The 12,500-nt window shown below is 45.8% G+C and overlaps 1 protein-coding gene across 3 annotated transcripts in view; it reads left to right on the forward strand.

The window, feature by feature from the left end:
* The window catches only part of LOC143293543 (uncharacterized), a 63,519-nt gene that overhangs the window by 26,619 nt on the left and 24,400 nt on the right, over positions 1–12,500 (forward strand). For 2 of the 3 annotated variants that reach the window (XM_076604466.1, XM_076604467.1), the window contains exon 2: positions 11,205–11,757. The exons of the other annotated variant lie outside the window; for it this stretch is intronic. The gene's annotated coding sequence lies outside the window, so the exon portion shown is untranslated. The remainder of the gene's footprint in view (positions 1–11,204; positions 11,758–12,500) is intronic. 3 annotated transcript variants of the gene reach the window in all.

The following is a 12,500-nucleotide window of genomic DNA, read 5'->3' on the forward strand; positions in this document are numbered from 1 at the left end:
AATAATTATTCCCAATAAATATATATACATATATATTCATCTTTGATTTTGACGCTCCATCAACCCGGTCCCTCCTCCCCCCCCCCCGAACTCACCATTCACCTCCCAACTCACCATTCACCCCTCCCCCAATTCACCATTCACCCCTCCCCCAACTCACCATTCACCCCTCCCCCAACTCACCATTCACCCCCCAACTCACCATTCACCCCGAACTCACCATTCACCCCGAACTCACCCCAACTCACCATTCACCCCAAGTCACCATTCACCCCAACTCACCCCCCCCCCCCATCACCATTCACCCCCAACTCACTATTCACCCCAACTCACCCCCCAACTCACCATTCTCCCCCAACTCCCCCAACTCACCATTCACCCTCAACTCACTATTCACCCCAAACTCACCCCCCAAATCACCATTCACCCCCATCTCACCCCAACTCACCATTCACCCCAACTCCCCCCCCCCCAAAAAATAAAAAATAAAATCACCATTCACCCTCAACTCACTATTCACCCCAACTCACCTCCCAAATCACCATTCACCCCCATCTCACTCCAACTCACCATTCACCCCAACTCACCTCAACTCACCATTCACCCCCAACTCACCATTCACCCCAACTCACCATTCACCCCAACTCACCATTCACCCCAACTCACCCCAACCCACCATTCACCCCAACTCACCCCCCAAATCACCATTCACCCCCATCTCACCCCAACTCACCATTCACCCCCCCAACTCACCATTCATCCCAACTCACCATTCACCCCCCCCCAACCCCTTCCTACACATACACACTCCATTCTCCTCTTCGTTTTAAACAGTAACATTCGAGTGTGAAAATTAATACTTTGATAACGAAAAGTCTACAGTCACCATTGTATGCGTGTAGGGACATTAAATAAAATTCTCCTCCACTCCACTGTAGGGTCTCTCTCTCTCTCTCTCTCTCTCTCGCTCTCTCTCTCTCTCTCTCTCTCTCTCTCTCTATATATATATATATATATGTGTGTGTGTGTGTGTGTGTGTGTGTGTGTGTAAACATACACACACACACACACACGCACACACACACACACACACACACACACACACACACAGAGAGAGAGAGAGAGAGAGAGAGAGAGAGAGAGAGAGAGAGAGAGAGAGAGAGAACTGTGTTATGTGATGTGCACTGCTCAGTATCAGAGGTACTTTCTTGCATGAACATTTGCATTTTTTGATAATGAAAGAAACAACAACAGCAACCAACAACAACGAAACACACACACACACACACACACACACACACACACACACACACACGCGCGCGCGCGCGCGCGCGCGCGCAAACTCACTCACTCACTCATAAACACACACACACACACACACACACACACACACACACACACATACACATACACACACACAAACACTCTCTCACACACACAAACACACACACAGACGCATAGACACACACACACACACACACACACACACACACACACACACACACACACACACACACACACACAGACGCATAGACACACACACGCACACAGAGACGCGCACACACATACACACACACACACCGTCCATGATTTGCGAGCGACACAGACACAGAGACAGGTGAGGTATTATTCTCAGACCTTTCCAAAGAGTTCTACAGGACAGACATATAACAGGAGGAGGGTGGACCACTGGGCTTCAATGACACGCCACGCCCACCTCACCACAACCACAGCCACGCTAAATACTGCTGTTCTGTGTTCTGCGATAGGTGTTGTGTTTTGGAGGGGGTGTGGGGTGTCGGGGGAGTAGTGGGGAGGGGGGGGGAGGGGTAGGGATGTGTGTGTGTGTGTGTGAGTTTGTGTGTGTGTGTGTGTGTGTGTGTGTGTGTGTGTGTGTGAAGGAGAGAGATAGAGAGACAGACAGACGTTCCGTGTGTGGGTGTGAGAGTAAAGATGTGTGTGTGTGTGTGTGTGTGTGTGTATGGACATAGAAATAATGTGAGCATGTGCATTCTTAGAATATGCGGGTGGTGAACAGTCTTCATGTGCGATTCACGAAAAAAACGTATTGTTAATACATGTGTGTGTGTGTGTGTGTGTGTGTGTGTGTGTGTGTGTGTAGCCGTGTACCCGAGTAGTATTATTATATTTATGAAAGGGGTAGGGAGGGGGGGGGGCGGGTGCTGGGGGGGTGGAGGGTAGTGGGGGAGGTGCTGGGGTGGGAGGGTGGGGGGTGGAGGGTAGGGGTAGAGGGTCTGAGTCTGCTGTCACCCACAAGGTAAGAATGCACGCATGTCTGGTGTGTTTACTGGGAAGATCATTCCACGTGAATGACGATTCCATTTGATTTGGGAGCTTCGCCAAGTTTTTCTAAGTGCTCTCTCTCTCTCTCTCTCTCTCTCTGTGTCTGTCTGTCTGTCTGTCTGTCTTCTCTCCCCCTGTCACAAGGACTATACAGTCAATGACAGTAAAACATCAAAGCGTCAAGCGTCTCTCTCTCTTTCTATCTTGGTGTGTCTTTCTCTCACTACATCTCTCCCTCGCTATTTCTATCTATCTACCCTCACCCCCTCCCTCTCTCTCTTTCTCACTTCTTTTTCTCAATATCTCTCTTTGTCCTCTCTCATTCTGTCTGTGTTTTCAATGAGTGTCTGTCTCAGTTATCTCTATTTTTTTTCTCTCTCCCTTACTCTATTTTTTCTTTGTCTGTCTGTCTCTCACTCTCTCTCCCGCCTCTCTCTCTCTCCCTCACACACACACACACCCTCTTTCTCTCTCTCTGTGTTCTGTCTGTCTGTCTACACACCCTCTTTCTCTCTCTCTTTCTCTCTCTCTCTCTCTCTGTGTTCTGTCTGTCTGTCTACACACCCTCTTTCTCTCTCTCTTTCTCTCTCTATTTTTTTTTTCTTTCTCCCTTACTCTATTTTTTCTTTGTCTGTCTGTCTGTCTGTCTCTCACTCTCTCTCCCGCCTCTCTCTCTCTCCCTCACACACACACCCTCTTTCTCTCACTCTTTCTCTCTCTCTCTCTCTCTCTCTCTCTGCGTGTTCTGTCTGTCTGTCTGTCTACACACCCTCTTTCTCTTTCTCTCTCTCTCTCTCTCTCTCTCTCTCTCTCTCTCTCTCTCTCTCTCTCTCTGTGTTCTGTCTGTCTGTCTGTCTCTCTCTCGTGGAGTAAAACAAGGTTGTCTTGCTTGAAAAGGATGTTGTAAAAAGAGAAGATATGATAATGTTACTTAGGTCGAATGATGAAGATATCATAAAATCATTTGCTAAATATATTTCAGAAGCATGGGATTTTCGACAGAAAATGATAAAGAGCAGTTCAGATGCCCAAATATGAGAAAAGCAAAACAAAAAGCAGTCTTACAAAATTACGCTGTGACTGTTATTATTCATTTATAGAAAAAACAACAACAACAATTATTATAGGATATGTCATTGTATGATAATTTGATAGATACACATGACTGTGTGTATGTGTATGCAATAATATTCATTCATTTTGGATGGTCGAGCTGACCGATGTTATCAGCTGTTTAATATTTGATTTGTCTGATTTTCTGTGTATGCATTGTGTGTGTGGTGAGAACATTGATTTATATTACGTTTGTTTGTTTGATCTTATGTCTCTTGAAAATGTATTGTTCCCCCGTGTCACAAGGACTGTACTGTCAATGACAGTAAAACATCAAAGCTTTAACTCACTCAGTACGGCCAGTCCTATCTTCTCCTCTACACAGACACCTCGGATGTCCAGTGGGTGTCTCAATGACCCAAACTTTAGCTTCCGTCGTCAGAATTGTGGTATTCTTTGTCAACATTCACCTCTTCAGTATAAGAGCCTTCCGCTTGCAATATTTTGATGGTGGTAATTGGGGTGAAACGCTGTTAACGTCGTCTCTTTCGCCGTTCGTATGGAGAGAGTTAAAGCGTCTCTCTCTCTCTGTGTCTTTCTTTGTCTCTGTCTCTCTCTCTCTGCTCTTCCACCCCCAGCGAGAACCGCAGAACCACGACTGGAAGGCTTCCAAGTCAATTGATTATCTGACGAAAAGCCTAAATAGATCCACCCTTTTGGGAATGCATTCATAAAACATGTATACACTGTGTGTGTGTGTGTGTGTGTGTGTGTGTGTGTGTGTGTGTGTACGTGTGTGTGTGTGTGTGTGTATGTGTGTGTGTGTGTGTGTGTGTGTGTACGTGTGTGTGTGTGTGTGTGTGTGTGTGTATGATTGTGTGTGTGTTTGAGTGTGCGTGTGTGCGTGTGTGTGTGTGTGTGTACGTGTGTGTGTGTGTGTGTGCGCGTGTGTGTGTGTGTGTGTGTGTGTGTGTGTGTGTGTGTGTGTGTGTGTGTGTGTGTGTGTATGCGTGTGTGTGTGTGTGTGTGTGTACGTGTACGTGTACGTGTGTGTGTGTGTACGTGTGTGTGTGTGTGTGTGTGTTTATTTCTGTATTTCTGTGTGTATGTATGCAAGACAAGAAAAAGTGTCACCCACACACTGGCAGCTGATCAGCTGAAGCTCACGTGGACGGTGAGCCGGTGTAACAGCCACAAACTAACCTCCCCCCCCCCGTGCTAGGTTTTTTATCCCGGAGTCTTTCTGAACTAGCCCCCAAATGACTCCCTGGGATCATAATTTGTGGCTTGTCAGAATCGGTCCACTCCAGTTGGAAATGACCACCTGTGTGTGTGTGTGTGTGTGTGTGTGTGTGTGTGTGTGTGTGGAGGTTGGGATGGGGTGTGGGGTGGGGGTGGGGGGTGGGATGAGGGATGTGGTGGGGTGGGGTGGAGGTGTCGTTTTCTGGGCTCCGTTCCACCCCACCCCCCTTCCACCTGCACCTTCTTCTCTCCGTTATAACTTTTTCAACGGAAGAGAACTGTGTGGGATGGGTGTGTGTGTGTGTGGAGGTGGGGTCGTGTGGGGGAGAGGTGGGGGAGGTTGGGGGTATGGTTGGGGGTGGGGTGTGGTGGGTGGGGGGGGGTCGTGTCTTGTGGTAGAAGGGTTGTTATCTGAATACCTGGACTGTTTCGTGTTGAGTGTTGAGTGTTGAGGTTGAGGTCTGGGTCTATATGTCATAGGTAGTATTGGTTTGGTTCGTTTAGTTAGTTGTGGTGTGTGTGTGTGTGTGTGTGTGTGTGTGTGTGTGCGGCAGTGGAGAGAGAGAGAGAGAGAGAGAGAGAGAGAGAGAGGTTTTGGCAAGTTGGCTGGTACGTAGTTTTGTGTGTGTTAGTGTTGGTGTGTGTGTTAATGTGTGTTAGTGTGTGTTAGTGTGTGTGTGTGTGTGTGTGTGTGTGTGATAGCGCACGCGCGCGTGTGTGTGTGTGCGCGCGCGCATGTGTGTATGCATTCTTGTGTATGTGTGTGTGTGTGTGTGTGTGTGTGGAAAATCAAGCTAACAAGCCACACACACACGCACACACGCACACACACACACACACACACACACACACACACACACATACACACAGCCCGTTGCATGCTACGCTGTTGGTCAGTCAGGCATCTGCCAAGCAGATGTGGTGTGAACTTATGGATTTGTCCGAACATGACGAACTTCCAAGAAAACTGACACTGACACTGACACAGACCATCAATTCAAGGAAAGTCTTAACCCTCTTGCTTTCATATTTTTTTTCTTAGACTGAAGCTCTTCCTAGTGTTCGTCTGTATCCAGAGTGAATAATGCAAGAGGGTTAATTTTATTATTATTAATATTATTATTATTATTATTTCTATTTTCATTAATTTTTTTAATAGGTTTTTTAACTTTATTTTAATTTAATTTTTATTATATTTATTTAATTTTAATTTTATTTATTTTTAAATTTTAAATTATTTTTAATGGATTTTCAATTTTTAATTTAAAAAAAAATCTATTTATTTTTCTCAAGGCCTGACTAAGCCCCGTTGGGTTACGCAGCTGGTCAGGCATCTGCTTGGCAGATGTGGTGTAGCGTACATGGATTTGACCGAGCGCAGTGACGCCTCCTTGAGCTACTGATACTGATACTGATACTGAGAGGGTTAAAACAGACTAAAGGAGCGCGCAAACCTCAGCGCCGCTGGGAAAGATCTCTTCATCAACCTGGGGAGATCTGTCTGAACTGCAACTGGAATTTTTTTGGTGTTTTTTTTTTTTTTTTTTTTTCCAGTCGTTTTCCAGCAGTTGAATGAATTTGCTGAATCAGTAACCTACAAAAGCCGTTACTTTCCCGTCAGCAGTATTTTTGGTTCATGGTTGTTGGGTTTTTTTTGTTGGGTCTGTCAGCACCTCTGTGACCTTTTGTAGTTTGCTGGAGTTCATTGTTGACTGCGGCAGTATTCTCTGGTCTACGTTGACTTGTCTTTCCCTATTTGTGTGTTCACATCTCTCTCTCTCTCTCTCTCTCTGTGTCTCTGTCTCTCTCTGTGTTTGTCTCATTCTCTCTCTCTCTCTCTCTCTCTCTCTCTCTCTCTCTCTGTGTGTGTGTGTGTGTGTGTGTGTCTCTCTCTCTCTCTGTGTGTGTGGTTTGTCTGATAACGTCAGAGTCATTAAGAAAGAGAGAGAGAGAGAGAGAGAGAGAGAGAGAGAGATGTCAAATGGAAGAATATACTCCTTCACACACATTCACACATGCACACACAGACGCACATACGCACACACACACACACATGTATACATGTCATACATACATACATATACATACATACTCATAAATCTTATACGTGTAACCCTTCTGTCTCTCGCTCTGGGTCTGTGTGTGTGTGTGTGTGTGTGTGTGTCTATTGGTCTCTCTCTGTCTCTGTTTCCCTCTGTCTCTGTCTCAACCCTCTCCTTGCTCTCTCTCCCATCCTCTCTCTCTCTCTCTCTCTCTCTCTCTCCGACCCCTTCTCACTCTGTCTCAACAGGTCTGTCTTTCTGTCTCTGTCTCTGTGTCTGATCAACCAGCATGTGGTGTGTGTAGTGTGGGGGATTAGTCATTGTTGTTGGTACTTTACCCACTTGGTCTGCTTCTTTCACGCCCCAATACATGTACCATGGGTGGTGAGGTGAATGTACTAGTGTGTGTGTGTGTGTGTGTGTGTGTGTGTGTGTGTGTGTGTGTGTGTTAGAGAGAGGAGGGGGGGGGGGGGGGGGCGGAGAGGTAAGTAAGTTAGTAAGATGAAGGATGATATAGCACAGTACACCAGTCTCAGATGTGACTCACCACGCTTTTTAATAAAATGTACAACTGTAAGAATACTTGTACAAAAAAAAAAATCAACGTAGGCAATATATCACCGTCACACATCACATTGTCCCAGATCACAGCAAAATAAATACATCACATTCACCACAGTCGGAATGTACACCACGGACCCAGGCATCACAAAAATCACACAGACAGACACACACAGACACAGACACAGACACACACACACACACACACACACACACACACACACACAGAAAACACAATTGCATACAAATCGACATAAAGAACACATCCAGAGGTCAGATCAAAGCAAGCATATGTAGATGGAAAGGCTGTACTGGCAATAAAACAGTTTGAAAAGATTTGCATTTGTATTTCTTTTTTTTTTATTTTTTTTTTTTATCACAACAGATTTCTCTGTGTGAAATTCGAGCTGCTCTACCCAGGGAGAGCGCGTCGTTACACTACAACGCCACCCGTTTTTTTTTGTATTTTTTTTCCTGCGTGCAGTTTGATTTGTTTTTCCTATCCAAGTGGATTTTTCTACAAAATTTTGCCTGGAACAACCCTTTCATTGCCGTGGGTTCTTTTACGTGCGCTAAGTGCATGCTGCACACGGGACCTCGGTTGATCGTCTCATCCAAATGACTAGCGTGCAGACCACCACCCAAGGTCTAGTGGAGGGGAAGAAAATATCGGCGGCTGACCCGTGATTCGAACCAGCGCGCTCAGATTCTCTCGCTTCCAAAGCGGACGCGTTACCTCTAGGCAATCACTCAACTTGTCTTGAGTGCTCTATTGAAAGCGGCGTGCTGGAGTTTGACGCTGGTGGTGTGAGGGTAGTGAAATTCCGCTGTTTGGGGCGCAGCAAAAGAAAAGGAACGTTCACTGCCAGGTATTGTGCAATTCTTTGGACTACAGAGTGTGCGCATGTCAAGTGAAGAACGGGGTTGTCTTGTTAGTGAATAGACAGAAAGTAGACCCTGACAGACAGACGTAAAGAAATTGTGATCGGGCACTGAGAGGTTTGTTTGCATTGTATTCGTGCTTGAATGGGGAGCCAGTGAAGGGAAGCGAGTAGGGGAGTGATGTGTTGACATAAATTTCTCAGCCTTGAGCGTGAGTCATGATAAGGAGGGTGGGGGTCGGGTGCGTTTGGACTTGGACTGTGTGTGTGTGTGTGTGTGTGTGTGTGTGTGTGTGTGTGTGTGTGGTGAAAGAATCAGTCGTGTTTGTGTTCAGTCATTCTATGTATCTATCTATGTATTCTATCTGTTCTCTTTCTTCCTTCGGGAGTACCAGAGAGAGGTGTGTGGTGATGTGAATAATCCGCTGTGTGTGTGTGTGTGTGTTTATGTGCGCGCGTGCGCGCGCGCGTTTGTGTGTGTGTGTGTGTGTGTGTGTGCGCGCGCGCGCTCGCGTTCGTGTGTGTGTGTGTGTGTGTGTGTGTGTGTGCGCGCTCGCGTTCGTGTGTTTGCGTGCGTGCGTGCGTGCGTGCGTGTGTGTGTGTGTGTGTGTGTGTGTGTGTGTGTTTGTGTTCGTGTGTGTGTGTGCATGTGTGTATGTATGTATGTATATAGTGTGTGTATATATGATATATATGTGTGTGTTGTGTGTATTGTGTTGTTCTATTTAATATGGTTGTTGTTGTGTGTATGTGTGTGTGCGCGCGCGTGTGTGTGTGTGGGGGGGAGAGGGGGTGAGGTGGGGGGGCTCAGTACTTATGGGAAAGCGTACACAAAATGTATAATTTAACAGGGGGGGCGGGGGGTGTCGGTGGGCGGGGAGTGGGTGCAGGGGGGGTGGGGGTGGGGGCGGCGTGAGGGTGGGTGGGGAGGTAAGGGAGGGGAGAGGGGGTGCGAGAATTCGTTGGCCCGTTGTCAACCAATTCTGTTCGGTCTACACGGGTGATGTGATGGTCGCCAGGCGAGAAAAAGAAAGCGGAAAATATTGACTGGTGTGTGTGTGTGAGGTCTGTGGGGCAACCGTACCAAAATACAACACAACACAGCACAGCACAGCACAGTACAGGTCAGGTCAACTCAGTTCAGCAGGGGAGTGTGTGTGTGTGTGTGTGTGTGTGTGTGTGTGTGTGTGTGTGTGGAATGTGTGTGTGTGTGTGTGTGTGTGTGTGGTATGTGTGTGTGTGTGTGTGTGTGTGTGTGTGGAATGTGTGTGTGTGTGTGTGTGTGTGTGTGTGTGTGTGTGTGTGTGTGTGTGTGTGTGTGTGTGTGTGAGAGAGAGAGAGAGAGAGAGAGTTTGTGTGTGAAAGAGATAGGGAAGAAAGGAGAGAGGGGTGAGGGAAAGAGAGGGGGAGGGAGAAAGAGACTGGGAGTTGGAGAGAGAGAGAGAGAGAGAGAGAGAGAGTGGTATACAGAAAGAGACAGAAGGAAAGGCAGACAGAAAGGGAGAGAGAGACAGAGAGAGAGGGACACACACATACACAGACACATAGTGAGAAAGAGAGAGAGAGACAGAGAGACGGACACACACAGATACGCAGACACACACACACACACACACACACACACACACACACACACACACACACACACACACAGAGAGAGAGAGAGAGAGAGAGAGAGAAACCGCAATGTTGTGTGAAATGCGGTTGTCAACATCATAATGGGAACTGATACGTACGACGAAGATTACTACTTCATAGTAGCATTTGTGATTATAGCACCTTATCCGTAAGCCTCGCTATAAGTACTATCATTATTCCCAGGAAATCCTTAATAAGCCTGCGATTGGTACACACACACCCACACACCCACACACACACACACACACACACACACACACACACAGGTGCGTACATACGTGCGGGCATTTTGATGACTGGTTTCGGAGCTGTGACCTCCACAAGGATTAGTATTATTTCATTCCAGATTATCTGTGTAGTGTTGTTAGCAAGGTTACGACAAAATATTATGGATACGTTCGTCTTAAAGACGTTATTTAGGAGTGTCAGTTTTATAATATACTGACCCTGACTTTTTCTCATCTTCCTCCTCCTGCTTCTTGTTCTTCTTGTTTTTATTCTTCCTGTTGTTCTTCTCTCTTCAGGGCACATACAACCGTATGGCTGTGTCTGGAGTGGCACTGTCTTCATCTGTCTCCGGGCAGGGGCGGTTTGGTCTGTGGGGTGTGCTCAGCAGCTGGAGGGTGGTGTCTTTTGCCGGTGGGCTCTGCAGTCATGAAATACTGGCTGGTACACCCAAGGGGATACTTCTTTTAAGGCTGTCGCGAGTTGCATCCTGTGGTCTCTTTTGCCTCTGTTCGGGAGCAGTTATGTCCCTTGAATTCTTAATGGAGTGTCCTGTGCGTGTCATCACACATCGTGAACACAGAACAGGCCTTCAAGGGTGGTGCAGGATTGTTCCAAGGGCGGGTGGTGACAGTGCTTCTCTGGGTCCTCCCCAGCACCTACGGGTGTTTCTCTTTCTTATTCTTTTTGTTCTTCCTCTTGTTCTTCGTTCATGGGCAGCAACTCTCACATTCACTCAGATCACTTAAGGCCCTTCGCTCCCCGTGGAGTACAGGCCATCAACGACGTTTCTCCACCGAACTCGACTCTGGGCTGTCCTTTCTGCATCCCTCCAGCTGGATCCCAGCCTCTTTAGCTCTGCTTCAGTGTCTCTCCCTCCTCCAGCTGTTCTTGGGCCGTCCTCTCTTCCTTCTCCTCCTGAGAGTTCTAGGTCAGGGCCTGGCGTGTAGTGCTGGATGGCGATTTATTCGCTCGGATTACAAGTAGGTTATTATGTCATGGCGGTGTGAGCGTCAGTCATTACCACTAATACTGCTACTGCTGCTGCTACTACTACTACTGCTGTTGCTGCTACTATTACTACTGCTGCTGCTGCCACACAACTACTACTATTGTTGTTATTATTATTATTATTATTAGTAGTAGTAGTAGTAGTATTGGTGTTGTTGCTGTTGCTGTTGTTCTTGTTGTTGATGTTAATTCACTCTTTCATTCCTGTGATACTTATCCACCTCACCGTATAAAACCTATGTTTCAGGTTCCGTAACTGCTTCAGTTTCATTCCACGATCACCGCCCCTCAACATTCAGTCGTCTGTTTAGAACCATGGATCGCTTTTTTCATCCTCCTAATCCTCCTGCGTCTCCTCCTCCTCCTCCGCCTCCTCATCCTCCTCTTCATCAACAATGTCGTCGTCATCCTCTCCCTCTTTCTTCTCGTCGTCATCGTCACTGCAGTCGCCGAGTTTAGTGATTACGATCTATTGGGATATATATATATATATATATATATATATACACATGAAGACGTGACCATTATTTCCCTTTGGAAACAGTGAGTCTGACGGTTGTTGGAGAACGAGTGCACATGCATTCAGCTTTCAGGATAATTTTTTTTTATGTGTATGTTTGTGTGTGTGTGAGAGAGAGAGAGAGAGAGAGAGAGAGTGAAATTTGAGGAAACGTTATTATTGAATATATCCAGGACTTGAAAGAGAGGAAGGGGAGTGGTGAGGAAGGAAGGAGGAGAAAAAAAGGAGGGAGAGGAAGAAAAGAGAAGGAAGGCTGAGTGAGGAAGGGAGGGGGGGAAAGGTAAGTTGCTGTTGCTCTTGTTATTTGTTAATGAATTAGTTTATCGATTTATTCATTTTCAAGTTGTTGGTGGTGGTTTTTTTTTTATATATAATTTTTTTAAAATTATTATCTATTGTTGTTGGTGATGTTGTTGTTTTTATTAGTTAATCAGTTAGTTTACTGATTTATTTTTTAATTTTATTTTTGTCCTTCTTAAAAAAAATTCTTTCTTCTTTTCCTAACCTCAGTCCCTTTCTTTCTTTCTTCCTTCCTTTCTACCTTTATTTATTGATTTACTTTTTTATTTACTCATTTATTTGTTTATTTATATATTCCTTCATTCACCTGTTTTCTAAATCGGTTATTTTTCGTTCAACAGTTATTGAAAGCTGTGTGTGTGTGTGTGTGTGTGTGTGTGTGTGTGTGTGTGTGTGTGTGTGTGTGTGTGTGTGTGTGTGTGTGTGTGTGTGTGTGTGTGTGTGTGTGTGTGTGTGTGTGTGTGTGTGTGTGTGTGTGTGTGTGTGTGTGTGTGTGTGTTGTTCACGTGAAACGGTTGTGGCAAAGAAAGAAAATCCTTTTGAAGACTTTTGTAGGTCATACCATAGTTTTTGTCTTGATAATTATCAAAACAGGAAGCAGGCATATATAGTATATATATTGTATGTAAGCCAACACCGGGATAAAACCGGAATGGATTGAACTAATCATTGTTACTAATCATTGTTACAGAGATGTTCAACATCTCAGTTAAGAAATTTACC

Source organism: Babylonia areolata, chromosome 19, assembly GCF_041734735.1.
Source record: "Babylonia areolata isolate BAREFJ2019XMU chromosome 19, ASM4173473v1, whole genome shotgun sequence".
Taxonomy (NCBI): domain Eukaryota; kingdom Metazoa; phylum Mollusca; class Gastropoda; order Neogastropoda; family Buccinidae; genus Babylonia; species Babylonia areolata.